This window comes from Triturus cristatus, chromosome 6, assembly GCF_964204655.1.
Source record: "Triturus cristatus chromosome 6, aTriCri1.1, whole genome shotgun sequence".
NCBI classification, from domain to species: domain Eukaryota; kingdom Metazoa; phylum Chordata; class Amphibia; order Caudata; family Salamandridae; genus Triturus; species Triturus cristatus.
In genome coordinates, this window is record NC_140589.1 from 110,917,822 (window position 1) to 110,937,860 (window position 20,039).

At 47.5% G+C, this 20,039-nt stretch overlaps 1 protein-coding gene across 7 annotated transcripts in view; it reads left to right on the forward strand.

Annotated features, from left to right (window-relative positions):
* TJAP1 (tight junction associated protein 1) overlaps window positions 1–20,039 on the forward strand; it is a 352,145-nt gene that overhangs the window by 206,181 nt on the left and 125,925 nt on the right. Inside the window, exon 1 of one of the 7 annotated variants that reach the window (XM_085610317.1) lies at window positions 16,227–16,284. The exons of the other annotated variants lie outside the window; for them this stretch is intronic. The gene's annotated coding sequence lies outside the window, so the exon portion shown is untranslated. Of the gene's footprint in view, window positions 1–16,226; window positions 16,285–20,039 lie in introns of those variants that run through there. 7 annotated transcript variants of the gene reach the window in all.

Consider the following 20,039-nt stretch of genomic DNA (forward strand, 5'->3'; position numbering starts at 1 on the left):
TCCTTAGTTGGAGGCGCTCGAGTAACTTTCCATGGTTGACCGTGTCGAAAGCCAAGGATAGATCTAGGAGGATTAGGAGACAAGTTTTGCCTTGGTCCAGGGCTTGGAGGGCATCATCGACGATGTGGAGCATGGTGGTTTCAGTGCTGTGTCCCTGTCTGAATCCGGATTGGAAGTAATCGAGTAGGTGGAAGTTGTTGATGTGTTGACTTAGCTGCAGTTGCACACACTTCTCCAACACTTTAGCTAAGAGAGGGATGTTGGAAATAGGTCTGAAGTTGTCTGGGGAGGCTGGATCCAGCGACGGCTTTTTCAATATGGGGATGACTTGGCCAGCTTTCAAAGAGCCAGGAATCGATCCCTGCCGAAGAGGCGTTAATTATTGTGGTCCAGCTAGGAATAATGGATTGAGCGGCGGCAGCTAGGCAGTTTGAGAGAAGCGGGTCATTGAAGTGGTTGTTCGGGTTTAAGGTAGATAGGATTTTGGAGACTGAGTCTTCTTCGTAGAGTGTGAAGTCGGTCCAGAGTGCTTGATTCTTAGGTGAAGCCTGTCGGGGCGGCGAGGAAGGAGGAGGCAGGTCAGGGGGAGGTAGAGAGTATGAGGCTGAACTCAGTTCGTTACCCAAGGTTTTCATTTTGTCCACAAAAAACGAGGAGAATTCCTCTGATGTTATTAGATACTTGGGGTTTTCTTTCGATGTTTTGGCCAGTTTGTCGGATTGGTGTTTGACCAGTTCGAAGAGTTTGCGGGGTCTATTCTGGTTGTTCCCCAGTTCTGATCTGAAGAATTCTTTTTTTGAGTTGAGGATGTTCCTATTGTATGTATTTCTGGCCTGGCGGAGAAGTTTTAGGTGGGCCGCAGAGGGGTGCTGTCTCCAGATTCTTTCGGATTGCCGGAGGAATCTCCTCTCATTTTTAAGGGATCCAGTGAACGAGGGGTTTCTATCTTTGACTTGGGTTCTTTTTAGTTTTAGAGGGGCTAGGTCATCCAGAATGATCGATAAAGTCGCAGAGTAGTGATCGTTGAGGTAACTGACTGTTGAGATATGCGCGGGGGGAGGTCAGATTTGCACCGAGCCTCCAGTTCTTTGTGGTCCAGGTTCTTGGTGTCTCTAACCCAGCGTTTAGGAATCACCGGCTGTGGTGCCCTTGTCTTGTGGGTGCCAGGTAGTAGGAAAGCAATGGCGTGGTGGTCAGACCAGTCACAGGAGTCTATGGAGATGAGCTTGACTGATTCCTTAGAGATGATCCAGTCAAGAGTGGCCCCTTTCATCACTACTGTATGAGTTTCAGAGTTAGGTGTTCTGTGCGATCTGTCTTCTACCAGGCTTTGTGGTAGGTGATCGGTGTTGCCTCTCCTGTACCAGATTTTGTGGCAGGTCAGTTATATTCTGTAGCTGGGTGAGTATGTCATACGGTTTGAGAACGTTGAGGACATGGGAGAGAAATTATTCGGTGATTGAGAAGGAGCAATTGTTGTGTGCATGGGCCACTGATCATTTTAGGCAGCTTTTGTGAAGTACCCAATTTATTCTTAGAGCAGATAACAAACCACTTGTTAATGTTCTCTCTCCTGGAGGAGGAAGGTCTTATGATAACTGGTGTGGCTCGTCAAGTTATTGACTGGCCACAGAAACGGACGCTCAGTGGTGATTTCGGTACTTTCTTTAAAGTGAAGGAAGAATTGATGATTGTAGATGATATTTTGATGAGAGGAAACAAAGTAATTCCTCCAGTGGAATTGAGTGGAAGGATTTTCAGTAGGGGCCATGAAGGCCACATTGGAATGTCTGGCACTAAAAGATGTATCAGAGAATTCTATACGTGGCTGGTAATAGACCGTTGGTGGATGCAGGGGTATGAGATTGTGTTGTATGTTCAAGAAGAGACAAATCAACTGAAGAGCACACAGTTACCTATATTTGCTGATGGACTGCAAATGCCTCTGCAGGCCTGACCCACAAAGGGTTTTTCCAAGAATCGGATACTTCTCCTTGAAATGCATGAGAAAGTTACACCTACTCTCAGATAATCTATGATTCGGGTCCAAGAAGTCCTGAAAGCTTCCACAAGAGTGTTTGATGGACTATTCTACAAAGAGTGTCTGCTTAGAGGCCCCACAGCAAATGTCTCTAACTGTGGAATGCCACTAAAACCTGGCTATGCAATCCAATTGAATCTACGACGTTATTCCGCCGCCTTTTTCCCCGCTTGGAATCACAACGCGGTCGTTACAACGACCACGTTGTGATTCCGCATACCATTACTCCGCAAGTCGGAACAACGACTTGCGGAGGGGGGGCGCTGGATGTTGGAATAGTATAATTTACTATTCCAACTCCAGTCTGTGCGGACACTAGGGAAGGTGTTGGATTCTAAATCCAACACCTTCCCCCCCCCCCCCTCGCCCCCCCCCCCACCCACCCTCCACGCAAGTCGTTCTTCCTGCTTGGGGAGTAATGGTATGCGGAATCACAACGCAGTCGTTGTAACGACCGCGTTGTGATTCCAAGCGGGGAAAAAGTTTTGTGGTAAACTTTGTTTACCAATCCAAATCACCTCTGCAGTTCTGGGCAGCTGCACAAGAAAAAAGTCACTGCCTTGGCCCTTCCTGAAGCTTGGTGAAGTGTTTTGGGGGAGTGTAGTCAGGGTAGCAGTTATTTGAGTGTTTGAGAAAACTATTTTCAGAGAGATAATGGTGGGGAATAGATCGTATTACATAAAAAAACTCAAATCTGTGCAAATCTATTTATTTAGGTCGTGCCTACTAAACAGCGAATGAGTTGTCTGTTGCGAGACACGTTGTGGGCTTGCCAAGAACATAGGGGGGCTTGCAGCCCATCCATTGCTTACCTTTGGTGGGCTTTTTTGGTATTCTCGTTTGCCTGCTTCTTATTAGTGCACCAGCTTGTCAATGTTGTGTTTGTCCCTGCCGTGGTGCATATCCTCTTTACCATCTCTTTTGATTTGCAGTTGGCTTCTATGCTTCCACTGTTTGCTTCTCAAGTACCTTTTTTTTTTCCTTTTGGGTTAAGCACTCAATGGGAGTGCATGTGTTTGTGCTTTTCTCCCCCTGAACTCTATGTTGTGCTCTGTTGCCAGTGTTTCTCTCTCCACCCACCTTCATGTTGTTGCTTCCCCCTCCTGCTGTAAAATAAGCTGTTTTTTAGCTTGAGCCGTATGAGAGTGCATTCCTATCGCTTACGAGATACTATTGTTTACAGTGAAGGACTTGGAGCCTGCCCATTGCTTATGATTTGCTGACATCAGTGTCCCTGTACTTGGCCTCCACTGGCCAATTAGGATGCTGCAAAGTGTTGCTTCCATTCCTTTCTGTGGAGCATGGACCAAGCACAGATTGATTCAGTTTAACTAGTGCTGCTCGCGCTGTGATTTAAGTACTATTTCTCACCCCCTCCACTCCATCCAGCCCTAGATACATATGACATAATTTCATAGCAGAAATAGCGTTTTTCACAAGAATGACCTGAAGCAAAACATTTATACACCACAAAGCTTTCAGTCGACGTTCATGAAGGTTGGGGAAAACAAACATTTTGTACAAATAATCGGGCGAGCTAGCTAAAACTAGGGAAGGATCAATCCGCAACAATCGCTGGTTAAAATTTCAAGAAAAGAACTGCAGTGCAGTTGGGGCTATGTCAGTTACAACTATTATTAAAAGCGCTAAGAACTTATTCTGTTGGGGTTGTACTCAACAGAAGTTTCCTGCTACTTGATTTGTAGGAATGCGTCCGCTCAGACATTTAATATGCCTGGTTTTCTTTGTTATCAGTCCTTTGGACTGATGGCATTAAAGCACCACCTTCAGAGATATACTGCAGGTCAAGAGACTACGCCAGGGTAGGGACAACACAGCCTTGTCAAGTAAATTCATTCATTGTGTGTTAGGTGGGCACCATCACCTACTAAACCAGCATTAAAAATGCAATAGGTCTCGCCTTTCATTAAGTTAAAGCCATTTGCTTTGCTATACAATACCTTTAGCAAAGCAAATGGCTTTAACTTAATCAAAGGGAGACCTATTGCATTTTCAATGCTTGTTTGGGACTTGTGGCCTGTGTACAGTTCAGGTGGTACCAGTCCCACATGGTCAGTTGTAGAGCTTAACACACAAATGTCAACTCAGGACACAACAGTTTTGCTTGTATGGATCCCTCCCTTTCTGCGTCCCGTGGAGGAGGCAGGGATGCTGGTCCACTACGCAGGGGGTGCTGCAGGGTGTTAAAAAATTGAGGAGCGTTAAAAATCAGAGGGAGATGGGGCACGCGCAGCTTTATAATTAATAAGATATTACCTAGGTGAAGTGAAATAGATCTAAAATTAATTAGATCAAAAGGGGTGACGGAATGCAAGCGACAACTCACATTGAAAAAAAGACAGAAGAAATTAAGAAATGTGGGATTGAAGAGGGTCTGAACCACAGAAGGACGGAGAGAGAGCAAGGGAAGGTGTAAAACGATCATTCTCAATAAAGAGCTCCATGAGATGAATGTAGAGATGAGACGAGTAACAAAGGGGAGATGGAAGAGGGAAAGGAAGAGTGGATTTGAGGTACGGTAGAAAGGAAGGAGGGTGGACGGAGTAATCGGGCTATTGGAAGGAAACAGAAAAGATAAAACAGAGGGAACATAAAATGAGAGAGGGTCTGGTGGAGAGGAAAGGCAGGCAGGCAGGCGAGTAAGTAATACATGTGGGATGGGGAGCTCAAAGGGGAAATGAAGTGAGAAGGGAAGGTATAACTCAGACGTAAAAAATAATGAGAGAGGAAGAGAAAGGAAGTGAAAGGGGGCAAAGGAAAAGAAGGCAAATAAACAAATGCATGAATAAAAGAAAGACAGTTGAGGGTAACATCACATGAAAGAAAAGAAACATGAGTGGTGCGCGCGCGAAAAGTGAAAGTAGGCTGCGCGCGTGAAAGTGAGTGAGCGCGGCTGTACATATTGCAAAGCTGCCGGCTGCGTGCATGCACGCTCGCGGGAACGCAAGCTTGTCGCCAGCCAGCAGCACTTTCAAAACTCACATACTAAATGTATCTCCGTGCAGCGCATGCGCGCTGACTCAGCGAGACCTAAAAATCACAGAGACATAGACTAAATAAAATAAGAACAAAAACGCTGTAATGCGGTTTACGCTGGCTGAGTCATAGTGCTTTCATTGTCTTTACTTACAGCCATGTTGGAGAGCGGCCGCTCTGCTGGGCAACATGGCTAAAACAAGCATTTGCAATGCAATAGGTCTCACATTTACGAGAGTTTGAGCTATTGGCATTGTAAATCACAATGCCTCTTATTTATGTGCTGTTTTTAAAACCGATAAATAAAAGGCATTGTCATTTACAATGCCAATAGCTTAAACTCTCGCAAATTCGAGACCTATTATTGCATTGCAAATGCGTTCGTGCTATAACATTTTTAGAACGCATTTGGCGAGAGCATGTCTGACAAAGCTATTTGAGAAAATAGTGCTCGGATGCTGTAGTTAAGCCTACCGACTAACAACACACAACGGGGTGTCACGATTGGAGTTTAAAAAATTAGACAAGGCAGTACTAAGGAGGGACTACTAGGCTAATTGACCAATGAACAGTCACAGTTTACAGTGGACAATGATACAAGCCAATGAAAAATATGGGTGGAGAGTGGGCTGAGCTTCAAATCCCTTCCTGAATACAGCATGCCTCGCAGAGCAGCACATGCGAGCCCAGGCTCGACCTAAAAACATTGACAAAGGAAATAAATCTTGCACAGGCGAGGCCTGTTGGCTTTGCCAATGCTTATTTTATTTTTAGTAACCAGTCCAGCTCGGATCAGTAACAACAAGCAAAATAAAAAAGGAGGCGCATCCTTTCGTAGGCACTTGCATGCGCTTACAAAATAACGCGACCAGCAACGTCAAAGGCTTTTTACATTTTTTATTTTAATTAGCCTTTAGACACAAAGCCATTAAGTCACAAAGGCGGGAGCTATCAGTTGTGTCAATGCTTGTATTGGCTTTGCCGATGTCGTTTAAAAAAAAAAAAAAAAAAATTCATTTTTTCTGACAGACTAGTGAGTGTTTTCTGGGGTTTTTTTTAGGTTTGTTTTAACCAGTGGACTGCAACCTTCCCATCTCTTCGCACAAAATGTCACCCTTGAATGCTGGACTAAAGTCCATCTCTTTCTATATTATACTTATAAAGTAGACTGACTCGGGGACGCTTCATAGCGCTGAGACAGTTAAAAAGAATGAATCACCTAGTTTGACCACTACAACAATTCACACGAAGTAGGAGGAATCCATCGCCAACCCCTCCAGTGGACATAACCACAAAGATGCATCCCCGGGGCTTCCCTGGCAGGAGTGCGCTGCGAGAGGTGCCTGACTCCAGGCGGCCATCTGTTTACAGCTTCTCGTCCAAATAGTGAGCTGAGTTGGTCTCTGCATTCTGGGCGTGTGTGTTGAATGGCAGAAGCTTCATCTGTGTCCCTGTTTCAGCTCGAAAGGAGATCGCATTTCCTTCAAACAAATCTGAAAATGCTTCCTTTCCCACTGTGCTGAATCCGCTGTTATGGGCTGCTTAAAGGTTCTGTTCTCAGCACCAAGAAGCTGCCGGTGATAGGCCATTCTACTTACAGTACCAAGAAGCTACCGGCGAGAATAGAATGGCCTTCAAGCCACTACCAGCGTGAATCACACCTCTGTGATATTGGGTAAGAAATGCAGCATCAAGGTCACTGTTAACAAATTGTGAATACACCCTTGAACTCGTGGAGGCGTGTGCGATCTAGTGGGAAATCCAGTTGTCCTGTTTCCACCTGATTCCTGTTCGATCCAGTTGGTAGCACAAGGGTTTTGGGACACAAAGAACTGCAAACTAATTGAACTATTAGTACAATATGGTGAATCAACTGGGGCACAATATCCAGTCCAGGTGTTTTTTTTTTATTTTTTAAATAACCACACATTTTCTAACATTTTTCTTTTTGACAAAAAATTGGGATAAGCTCTAAAAACAGTTTGGAAAACATTTTAGACCGGTATTAATGTCTCCTGGTCCTACTTTTTAGGTCTTGCCTGGCGTAGGCTGCGCAGACATGCGCAGTCTCGCTGACGAGATTTAATAATTTAGAGTAATTTCTGTAAAGGGCTTTAAGCCCCGCCCCTCTTTTCCATTGGCTGGCATCACCGTTTATGCTAAACGGTGGCCAGCCATTGGAAATGAGCTTCCAGTGGCGTACACTTTTCTCTTTTAGAGCTGTCCCAGTTGGACTGGCTCGCTTGACTTGCGTGTGTGGTAAAAGCTTTCTTATCTTTATGGGGCCATGTGTTTCAAACATATGGCCCCCTAAAGACAAGAAAGCTTTCACGAAGGACGAAAGTGAAAGCGGACCGTGCCTTAGCAGCTCAGCCAGGCGCACGTCTAACGGAGAAGTACAGAGTACCCTGTGAAGTTATCCAACAGAAACACAAGTCAGAGCGGAGTGTTTGGACATTGCCGATCTCACCGTTTAATTTTTGTTTTGATGTTTTGTTTTCTATAGCGCCATCACGTAGATCTACTACAACGCGTGCCTCCGGCTCGACGCTTTGTCTTGGTGTACTACCGGTGTTTGCCAGTGCTCGTTACCTGCTGTTGTGAGGTGGACAGGGTGTGTGCGCGTGTGTGTGAGGGACCAACATCATTTCCAAAACGCACTTGGCAGAGATGTTGCATCTGAAGAATCCAGTGTGGAACATGCCTCTCCTACCCCCTCGCCGGTTTCCTCAAGACCTGCCATACACCGGCAAGTCGGCGTGTGGCGAGACCCCACCCCCTCTGCCATCGCCATTCCCGCACACGCGGAACAATTGAGCCGCATCCAGGGAGCGCGCGCCGCATGCAGAACAGGATGCGACATTCCTCACTGACATGACCAGGTACAGTGATGGCTTGGGCACCGCTCGCAAGTAAGCCCAGCCCGATGAGCTTGTCCAGGAAAGGCACCTGTTCGCGTTTTATTTTATTTTTATTCGTTCATTTTCTGAATTGCAGCTTTTCCCACTGTTATCTTGACAATCCCTCTTCGGACCTCAGGTCGCCTTCTGTTGGTTAATACTCGAAGAACATGTTCATGATACCTTTCGCATCTGGTAGTTTCAGTCCCTGCTGTCTGTACATCAAATACGTCTCTCCCTCCCACTCCCTCGCTCGCTCCCTTGCCTTGTCTGTCTTTATTCCTCTTTCTTTCTCAACTCAGTGGCTCTCTCATTTTCTGTGGGCCTCTTTCTTTCAGTCTCCCTGTATTCATCTCTGCACTCCCCTTTCCTGATGGTGGCAATTCATGTTAGTTTTGAGATTCTTAACTGGACAGTCGAATGTATTATATATACACACACAAGGTTGCTCTGCGTCTATATGCTGATTCACGTGAACGCATGCATGCTCGCTTCATTGTCCTATTTGCTGTATTAGGATCAGTCAGTGTATTGAATGTTTCACCTATAGATGTTGCTTGGACATTCTCTCTTTTTATCCATGGCTCCTCGTGGTCTGTTTGTTGTGTAGTGCTTCGGTCTCTGTCTTACACATGCTGCCCCCTGTTCTGACGGTCTATTTGATGCAGCAGTCTGTGGGTTACCTGCAAGTATTTTGCTGTTATCTCAGGTTCCCGTTCGTCTGTTTGCTGTTCCGCCGGTTGCTGGGTCGCCTGCCCTGCCTTTTGCATGCTTACCATATTTTGCTGGCGTTGTACCAGTCCATAGGTTACATGAAACTATTTTGCATGTTGTCACATTCTTCTATTGAGCTTTTTATAGTTGTGCCAGCTCTTCGGTAACAGATCGTCATTTGCTTTCACGTGTTCATGTCTCTGCACATGACTCCTGTCTCACAACAGGGGCAGCTATTAATGTTGAGGCCGATTAGTAATCCGCCCCACTCATCTGGTGCCCCTGGTTCCGGCTTGTCTTTTGATGGATCGATCAGACCCTCCCTCTCCTGCCCCAGGGATTGATTGTTCCTCTTGGTCTCTAGACTAAAGTGCTCATCCCAGTTAATTAAGTGGCCCTTTCCTTTAAATTACAAGGGCTCTCCCGGAAACGCGACAGGCATGCACCTTCTCCTATATAGAGCATACTTCTTTAGTGCAGGGCTCTGATAAGCTTGTGCCTTGTTTGCCTTTTATGGACGAAAGAAGGAGAACTATATATAAATACAAATATTTCTGGTCTCCCCAGGAACAACCGCATAACTGAATGGCACTGTCAATCTTTAGTAGGAAGTAAGTGTGTTGCACGGTCTATTATGATTGTGTGTCAAAAATCACAGTATATGACCGGTATTTCAGTCAGCTGCTACAGGCCTCCCCAGTATCCCTAGGGGCCACTGAGTGCTAGTGTATGTGCTGAACAAGACCGAAGGTGGCAACAGTCTGACCATAAACGCTGGTTAATCTGACATCACTGCTGTGGGCGCGTACCCTAGTTGTGCACACTGTCCCATCCTAGTGTTTTCTCTTGCTTTTACCTTAAGTTTCAACCATGAAAGTGGGTGTTCCCCTGACTCCAACCCCTGATGTCTGTCTCAGGAAAGGGGTCTTTTCACCCTATCTGTCCACCTCCTGTCCGTGTTCACTGTATGAGTGTGGCATGAAACCTGGGCTATATGGATGGCAACCACTGCTAACCATAGAGTACTAGTATCCGTGGTTTGCTTTAGCGCTGCAGGCAACTAGTGGCAGATTCAGAGCACTTGCTATGAAGAGTAACTCGGAAGGTCAGATTGTGGCATCTATTTAAACACAGGAGCTGTAGTCTGGATCGGTCTCCTCACAGGAGCTCGAAGCTGGGCTAGTCCTACTTCAAAGTCTGTTTATTAAAATGGTGGATTAACAAGCGCTTTGTGTTTTGAGATCTCATTGAGCGTAGCTGTTGGCGAAATCTAGACTGAGAGCATTTTTCCCATCTATGGTCTGTTTTTTGCTACCATCAGCACCCCATTAAATTTGACGCCTCTGGCCCCGCTACGTGGACGTCCATTCACGAAAATGACAGGGGTAGTGGAAGTGACTGCACATGGCCTTTGACATTCACTTTCACTCACACATACACATGCATTGCTTAGACATACACACGTATTCACACACACACACACACACACACACACACACACACACACTCTGCCTACACATACACACACATACTCTCTTACGAAAACACAATGAAAACTGCAAGCACGCACTTACCTCAGCTGCCAGGAAAAGTCACATTCCATATATTTGTACTGTACTCCATTTTATTTATTAAACTAATAGCGAATAATTTAATATTATCCACTATTAGTATAATAAATTGACAAAAAACAAGGAGTGCGAAGCGCCCGCCTACGTCCATAAAGGCCAGCTGCTTCTGTTCCTGGCACTGATTTTGCCACTGCTGACGCTAGGGGTCGCAAAGGCAGTGCCAGGGGTCACAAAGGGCATGCCAGGCCTCAATTTTTAGCCCAACATTATTCAATCTATACATTTGCCCCTTAGCAGAGATGGTGGAAAGGCACCATGTTAAAATTGTGTCATATGCGGACGATACGCAGCTCACTGTCACACTTTCCCAGGACGTGAACGCTGCTGCATCCCAGTTCTCTCTATGCCTGGAAGAACTAGCCTCCTGGGTGACGAATATTTGTCTTAAATTCAAAGGCAACAAAACGGAGGTACTGATAGTTGGCAAAGCGCCCTCCATTTGGACATCGGCTTGGTGGCTGGATGTCCTGGACCAAACCCCCGCCCCAAATCTAAAACCAAAAACTTTGGCGTACGGTTCAAACCCAAGCTTACGTTTGAGAATCAAATAAATACTGCAGCCGCAAAATGCTTCAGTTCTCTCAAAATCTTGAGGCAGACCCTGGACCTGCTACCAATAGCGGCCAGGAAAACAGTTGTGCATGCTTACGTAATTTCTCAAGTAGATTACTGTAACATCCTCTACCTTGGGGCTGCCAAGGGAAGCCTTAAACAAGCATTAAAAATGCAATAGGTCTCGCCTTTTTATTAAGGTAAAGCCATTTGCTTTGCTATATAATACCATTAGCAAAGCAAATGGCTTTAATGTAATCAAAGGCGAGACCTATTGCATTTTCAATGCTTGTTATAACTTGCCCACAAGACCATAACTGGGGTGCATACCCTAGCCAGGGAAATGTCCATGTATTCAGGGCCATGTCCAGATTGATAATCGTCCTTGACCTCTCTGCAACTTTCGATACGATCTCCCACAAGTCACTCTTCAGAAAGCTTCAGCACCTGGGTATCTGCGCACCAGCCCTCAAGTGGATATCCTCCTTCCTCGCGGACACAACTCAACGACTTCGACTTCCCACCTATACCTCAGAACCCAAGAAACTCAAATACGGATCCCTCAAGGATCACCGCTCAGCCCAACACTCTTCAACGTCTGCTTGACTCCCCTAGTGGACATCGTCCGATCTCACGACATCAACATAGTATCCTACGCCAACAACACACAGCTCATCCTCTCCCTTTCTGACGCAACCAGCACCACCAAAGCAGATTTCGGCAACTGCATGAGCAACATCGCTGTTTGTATGAAAAACAACTGCCTCCAGCTCAACACAGACAAAACTGAAGTCCTACAACTACCACTCCCCCAGAACGCCTCTTGGTGGCCCTCTGAACTTGGCCCCCCACTCACCCTTGTGGACCATGCAAAGAACCTTGGGATTATCCTGGACACCAACCTCATCATGAGCAGACAGATCAACGCCTTCTCCTCATCAGGCTTCCACATCCTGCGAATGCTGGCCATGATTTTCAAGTGGATCCCACTGAACACCAAACGACCGTTCACTCAGGCTCAGACTTGATTACGGAAATGCTTATTACATCGGAATCTCAGCCCATGTTCCACTTAGACTGCAAACCACCCAGAACCCCGCCACCAGACACATCTGAACATCCCACAAAATATCCACATCTATCCGTACCTTGACAATCTCCACTGACTCCCAGTCCTGTTAAGATGTAATTTCAAGCTACTCACCCACGCCTACCAAGCTCCCCACAACACCAGTCCAGCTTAACTCAACCACCGCCTAAACTTCAACCAACCCACCAGACACCTTCAATCTGTGTCCCAGGCAAGTGCACACCTCCCTTGCATCAAAAAGACCAGAAGCAGAGGACGCTCCTTCTCATACGTCGCAGCCAAGACCTGGAACGACCTCCCGAAACACCTCAGAGCATCCCTTTCCCACATGGACTTCCCAAGAAACCTCAAGACATGGCTCTTCTAGATGAAATGGGTATGATCTCCTCCTCCCCCAGCCAGGCCCACCCTACTTAGCGCCAGGATACCCTCACAAGTGACTAGCCGTGCTCTAAAAATTCACATAACATAATCTAAGCCTCCAACTCGCCCCTCCACCTCCCGAACTAATGTTTTCATAGAATGGGAAACAGACCGAAGTAGACAACAAAACTTCTGATTTATGACTGGGGCATTTGTGGTCACTGGGCAGGCTCTGTGGTGGATACTGGTTTAGTGTTGGTGTTTCTGTGCTTAATATTATTTCATCTATTTCAAAGGCCGCTCTGCAGTGTGTAGACCTTCCTGTCAGAGGGTGCTACACTATAACACCGCTAATGGCGACCAGGCAATGCCTCCCTAGGGGTGGTAAGCGGGTTGCAGCTCAAATGCAGTCACACTCCTGATACTCAATAGGAGGCAGAGGTAAAACTTTTTAAATTGCCTCATTCGGAAAAGGGGGTTCCAATAAACTTCAGAACTTATACCGACCCCAACAAACGTCTTCTGATGTGTCCACAGGCGCTGAGTCACTGCACACGCATTGTCCTGTGAAGTGATGACGGAGAGATGCCAGCATTTAATACTACAAAAGCAAAAAGAACAAATGATCGACGCCCAGTCACAAAGATCTGAGTTTAATCCATCGTTCTTTTGCACACCACGCCACCACAGTTCAGACCCAGCCATATGCAAATTAGTCTTGACCGTGTCACTCATGGGAACAGTCCAGCCCAAACTGCCAAGCAAGATCCTCCCTGGACCAGAATCAAACATCCTGGGACCGGTTTTGGGGCATCTCCCATCATCAGCCAGGCTAGCTTAAATCTAGTGGCGCAGTGAGCACGGGACCCACGTCTGGGCATACTCTTCCCACTTAGGGCGACAAAAGCAAAAGTAACAAATGATGGACGGAATGCTGAACAATGCAAACTTTCACCCCCAGTCACAAAGATCTGAGTTTAATCCATCGTTCTTTTGCTCACCATGCCACTCCAGTTTGGACCCAGCCATATGCAAATCTGTCCTGGCCATGTCCCTCATGGGAACAGTCCAGCTCGAACTGCCTAGCCAGATCCTCCTTGGACCAGAAACAAGCTTCCTGGGACCGGTTTCGGGGCACCACCCGTCATCAGCCAGGCTAGCTTGAATCGGTTTGCATTTATCACCCCAAGTGGAACAGGTATGCCACTGGAGTCAAACTAGCCTGGCTGATGGTTGAAACCCCCGAAACCGGTCATAGGATTCTTGTTTCCGGCCCAGGGAGGACCTGGCCTGGCAGTTCAGGATGGACTGTTCCCATAGGCAGCAGGGTCAAGAGTGATTTGCATATGGCTGGGTCCAAACTGGAATGGCATGGGGAGCAAAAGAACGATGGATTTAGGCCCAGATCTCTGTACTGGGGTGAATGTATGACATTGTTTTACATTCTGTCCATCAATTGTTATTTTTGCATTTGTCACCCCGAGTGGGACGGGTATGCCCAGACGTGGGTACCGTGCTCTCCATGCCACTGGAGTCAAGCTAGCCTGGCTGATGAGGGATGAAACCCTGAAACCAGTCCTAGGATGCTTGTTTCCAGTCCAGGGAGGACCTGGCTTGGCAGTTTGGGCTGGACTGTTCCCATGAGGCTCAGGGTCAAGACTTATTTGCATATGGATGGGTTCAATCTGGAATGGCATGGGGAGCCAATAAACTATAGATTGCGGGCCCGATATCTGTACTGGGGTGAATGTATGACGTTGTTCTGCATTCTGTCCATCATTTATTCTTTTAGCATTTAATACTACAGCAAATAGAAACCTATCCCTGTGGCGATCATTAAAAAGCCTCCGTAGTAAAGGTCAGCTGCCTGCAAGCACCCACTGGCTTTCGTGGGATATTTGCCTCTTGCAGCTCCTGGGCCTGCAGGCTTTGCCTGGTCACCCTGAAGGCCCTGTAAAGACACAGGAAGCGGCAAACGTGGGACCAAATACGGACTTCCCCAGCCTTGGAAGCCAAACCCCTCCTTACACCTCACTATTTCTCCTTGGGTAGAATTCTTCACCCCCGGGGTAACAGCTGAATACAGTTGTTTATCCCCAGAGCGGTACTTGAGTAGAAGTGCTCACATCCAGAGAAGCTCTTATTTATGTACTTTTTTTTTGTTCTTGAAGTATTATACAGTGAGGACTTGACCCGAAGGTATCGGGCACTTTATATAAGCACCAGTTACATTACACAAGGACACATCTTTTTTTAGGTCGAGCGCATGCGCTGCTGTGCGAGGCATGCTGTATTGGAGTATGCACTTGAAGCCCCGCCTACTCTCTGCCATATTTGTCATAGGCTTGTGTCATTGTCCTTCGTAAATGCTAGCTTCTAATTCGTAAATAGGCTTGTTAGCCCCTCCTTGGTACCGCCTTGTCTGCATTTATATCCTCCCATAACAACTGGACCTTTTACTTGACTTGCTACATGGTCTGTTATAAATCGGTTAGCACTATTTTATTTATTGACTAATCGGGACAATGGCGGCTGCTCCTTGTATTTGCAGCGCGCCCACCCAGGACAATGGCGGACGCTTTTCATATGGAGCGATATGCCGTCTAACTTTAAAAGTAGATGCACCCTACCCCCACAGCCCTCACTGTACAATGGAGACTTTTTAAAAAAAATACTTTTAATATGAATGCGGTGTCCACTTCAGGGACACCGTGCTTCCTTTCAGCTTTTTTTTTTTCTTAAATAAATTTGAATGCTGAGCGCGGCGCCCGCTTCAGGGACACTGCGCCCGCTTCAGGGACACTGCGCCCGCTTCAGGGACACTGCGCCCGCTTCAGGGACACTGCGCCCGCTTCATGGACAGCTTCATGGACACTGCGCCCGCTTCATGGACACTGCGCCCGCTTCATGGACAGCTTCATGGACACTGCGCCCGCTTCATGGACAGCTTCATGGACACTGCGCCCGCTTCATAGACATTGCTCCCGCTTCATGGACACTGCGCCCGCGTCATGGACACTGCGCCCGCTTCATGGACAGCTTCTTGGACACTGCGCCCGCTTCATGGACACTGCGCCCGCTTCATGGACACTGCGCCCGCTTCATGGACACTGCGCCCGCTTTAGGGACACTGCGCTCAGCAATACAGTAGTTCTCGCTTTTGCCAAACTTTCAACTATTGGTAATGTAAATGATAATGCCTTTTAATAATATAAAAGGCATTGTCATTTACAATGCATATAGCTCAAAATCTCGCAATTGCGAGACTTGTTGCATTGTAAATGCTTGTTTTTGTTAGGCACGGGGAGATTAAGTGATTTGCTCAGAATCACGCACCGGACGTGGGTGGAGCGGTTACCTTTGTATGTGTTGCCTCACCCAGGCTGTGTGCACAGCTGCCCTGGCTCTGTTGAGGGTGCACCCTACCCACCCCCTCCACTCGGGCCTTTGTTGGGGGGTGGGGGGGGGGGTGTGCTTGTCACCGTATGGTTTTAAAGTCGGAATCACAAGTGACTGATGCCCCTCTGTTTGCCCCTTCTCTCTTCCTCCCCCACGTATCCATCTTGCCCATTGAATACCCTTTTCTCCCGCTCTGTCTCTCCCCCTCTAGCTCCCCGCTTGTCTCTCCCCCTCTAGCTCCCCGCTTGTCTCCTGTCCTCTCATCTCCCTTTTCTTACTTTTTATTTCTTCCTCTCTCCCTTTTTTCCGTCTCCCCCTCTCTCTCTCTCGCCGGCTCGGTCTCTCCCTGTATTTTCCTATTTTTAATGAACTCTTTCTAATTACCTCTTTTAGCTTCTTCTCTTCCTGCCTTTCTCTGCCTCGCCGTAGCTGTCTCTCCTCTCTCCCCATCCTGCCCTCCTCCGTCCCTCTCCCTCTCTCCCCAAGGTCTCGTGTTCCCTCCGTCGGCCGTCGGGCGCCTGGAGGCGGGAGTTGAGTTTCACACACCGAGGAGGGAAGGAGACGGCGGCGGCCGCGAGCGCTCCGCGCACCCGGCATGTGAGTACCGATTCAGTCCTTATCCGCTCCGTGCCCCGCCCTGGCCGCCTCAGCGCCCCTGGGCTGCCCTCGTGGCCCCCGAGGCACCTGTTGGGGTCTCATAGGGAGGTGGGGGCAGCCTCGGCCCTCTGGTGGGGAGGGATCGCCTCCCTGGCCCTCCACTACAGCGAGGAGTAAGGGCAGACACCGACCCAGAGCCGCGTCCTTCCATGGCCCCCCTGACCAGGTATCCTCCTGTCCTGTTGTCAGCCCTGGGTGCCCTGACCCTCCCTGCCTGGCTGGACACTTTTTTTTTTTTTTTGCAGTTTTATGTAGCGCGATCTGGACCCGAAAGTATCAGAGCGCTTTTATGAGCACCGGCTGCCTTACAGAGGGACTCATTCATGTTTAGGCGCCGGGAGGTAGAGTGATATGCCCAGGACCACAGGATGTTTGAGCGTCCCTGCCGAGACTCGAGCCCGGTTCCTCAGCTTCAGAGTCGGCCGTTCAGCCACACTTGAACCCTTTGGGAGACACTCTGCCCAGTGTGCGACTGACGGCTCTGCTGTCTAAGAGACTGAGAGACTGTGTGAGAGAGAGAGAGAGAGAGCGCTCTCTCGGATTTCTCTGTGACTGATAATTCTGACCCCTGTGATTAGTTCTGTGTGAGGTAGAGACAGCTTTGGGACGGACTGTAACAACTCCTCTGTGACTGACAACTCTGGCCACTGTGTGTGTCTGTCTGTCAGCTCTGACTTCTTTCTGACAGATTGGTCGGACTGCTGACAGTTCAGGCCTTTATATGACTTGACAGCTGGGACCGCTGTGGAAACAACTGACCTTTTGTGACTGACAGCACTACAGACGTGTATGACTGATAGCTCTGGCCTGTATACGACTGACGGCTCTGACCTTTGTGTGACTAACTGTCCTTTTTGTGGCTGACCGCTCTGGCCTGGATTCGACTGACTGCTCTGGCCTGGATTCGACTGACTGCTCTGGCCTGGATTCGACTGACTGCTCTGGCCTGGATTCGACTGACTGCTCTGGCCTGGATTCGACTGACTGCTCTGGCCTGGATTCGACTGACTGCACTGGCCTGGATTCGACTGACTGCACTGGCCTGGATTCGACTGACTGCTCTGGCCTGGATTCGACTGACTGCACTGGCCTGGATTCGACTGACTGACTGCACTGCCAGCTCTCACCTGTATACGACTGACAGTTGTGATCTGTGAGAATGACTGACTTCTTTGTCTGACTCCCCTTACCTCTGTGCCAATCACTGACCTCTTAGTGACTGACAGCTCTCACCTGCATATGACTGACAGCTCTGACTGTGTGAATGACTGACTGACTGACTGACTTCTTTGTGTCTAACAGCTCTGACCTGTATATGAGTGACCTCCGTGTTACTGGTCTCTGCGCCACTGACACCTCTGCTGGATGGCTGGCAGGTGTACTACCCCGACTTGTGTCTGAGAAAGTCTGACTGTGTGTGATGGACAGACTGCCTGGTCTCTGTAGGGCGGACAGGCCAAGCCGGCAGGGAAGCATGCCGTGGAAGCGGAGACCACCCTTCGGAGAGGCGCCCGCCCTACAGAGGAGGCAAACCCTGCCTGGGGCTACCTGCACGTGCGCTCTAGGGTCGGGACACAGTTTGTTGTCGCTGGTACTCACACACAGTGTGGAAAGTTCACAAGCATCTTTTTCAGTCCAGCCCACAAAAAAATCAAAATCTACTAGTACTAGTGGCATTTGTTTGAAGTCTCACATGGTGAACTTCCAAAGGCTTATTTTGTTTCAATATTTGTAATAAAAAGGGGCTTAGCATCAAAAGGCTGCTTCCAGGTGCCTGTACAACTCCATCACCAAGAAACGGTAAATTGCAAAATAGAAAAATACTCTGTCATAAAAACATTTGTAATGGCGAACTAAAACCAACATTTAAAAGCGGAAGTGGCAAATTGCAATACCAAGTGCAGTGTGCCCAAACTGTCCAGTCCCCTTTATAGAATCACCATTCCCATAAAATGACATCATTCTTCAACATTTTTAGGCCTTGACTCTAGGCTGTGCACATGCGCTGCCTCGAATCGAGACATGTTGTATCTACATCCTGGGCTTACAGCCCGCCCATAGTCCTCCTATTTGCTGGCACCATCGTGGCTCCATTTTTCATTCTTCCCTATTTGTCAAGGGCATGCTTATGTCACGCCTCACCCGGTATTTAATCCCCCCCCCTTCCCGCCCAGCGCATCGCCCAACTATTTTTAAAAACATGCAGCGGCGATTGTTTCTGGGCTACTTTTTAAATTTAATTCCGAGCGTTTTTCCGTGCAAAACCACTTAGCCCGATGGTACCGTGTACATACATCTCCCCTACTGTAGTGCATGGTCTATTTTTTAAAAGAAACTCTTCCTGAAAATCTTACCTAATACTGTGTTCTACTGCTCAATTGCTATTTTTACGTTGCTTCATGGTTTCTGATCCGTGTTTTGCACGTGAAGTTACTTTGTAACTGTACTTCTTTAATTTGAAAATGAGATTAGCAGCACTTTTCAGCAAGTGTGTGATGTTTATTGGGCGCATACCAGCACAATTCAGTAGAAAACAGGCACTTGGGAATAGCGAGTACTTGCACTTTTGCATTTCCATTTCATTTTTTTTTTCCTATACATTTATGCAATGTCTGCACACATTTGTCAATATTAGATCGTACAGTTCGGGCACAAATCTACACAAACAGTACTCCACCTTCCTTCGTCCTTTCCTATGCTCTTGCGACAGCGCATTTCCCCTTATCTACAGCCCTCATTCCCATTCATGGTCTCTGGTTAATGTATGTGGGGGTACCCTTGCATTCCCTGGCCGGCTCACGGGCAGCTGAACGCTCATTCCCAATCTCACCAATGCCTCTTCCCAACACTAACTTTCTCGCTTGTCTGTTCCTCTAGTCTCCTTCTTTTATTCTGCCTAAAGAAAGAGAGGAACCAAAAATGTTTCATTCAGGTGCTGCTACATCGGCTCCACAGCAGCCACCATATTTCCCTCTCTCCAGTGGTGGTCCACAAAGCCACAGTGCAGCGACCTGCGCTTTCCTGCCGCATTACTGTATGGCTATGTCAATTTAGAATGAGAAGTAGGGATAGTCCCAGAAACACTGATTAAACCACGGGCCGATTGATTGAACATAGATCTAGAAAAAGCACGATCATTTTATTGGAAGGTGTATACAAAAGTAGCGTTACGTCAGCGGCCGCTTCAATTTGAAAATTTTCTTCTTGAAATTAACTTGTCCGCAATTTACCTGCAGACATATCTGAAGGGTGACGCTGCTGTTGAGACCTGAAGTTGGCGTTATCAAAAACTGTATATGGCATTTTGAACCATTTACTTCTGCCAATATCCCATGGCGTTCACAAATGTAAGCACTGAAATACTTTGCTATGATATGCCATATGTTGTATTGTAATGTGACAAAAACTAATAAAACCGGTTTACAAAAAAAAAAACTCGAAATAAGGCTGATGCGGCATCCATCGCTTTGTGGCAGCTGTTGTTCATCTGCAAATTCTACATCTACTCCTTTAATGCTCTATCAACCTGGTGTTGAAGCAACCAAGATGGCGGGTGCCTGTCTCCACTGCCATGTGTGGTCGGCCCGTTTAGTGACAGAGGCCAAGAGCACCATTCACAGAGGATGCATAAATCCATGCCTGTCTGCTGCGAGATGTCTTCTGCTCAAACTAGCCTACCACGAAATTTAGCAGTC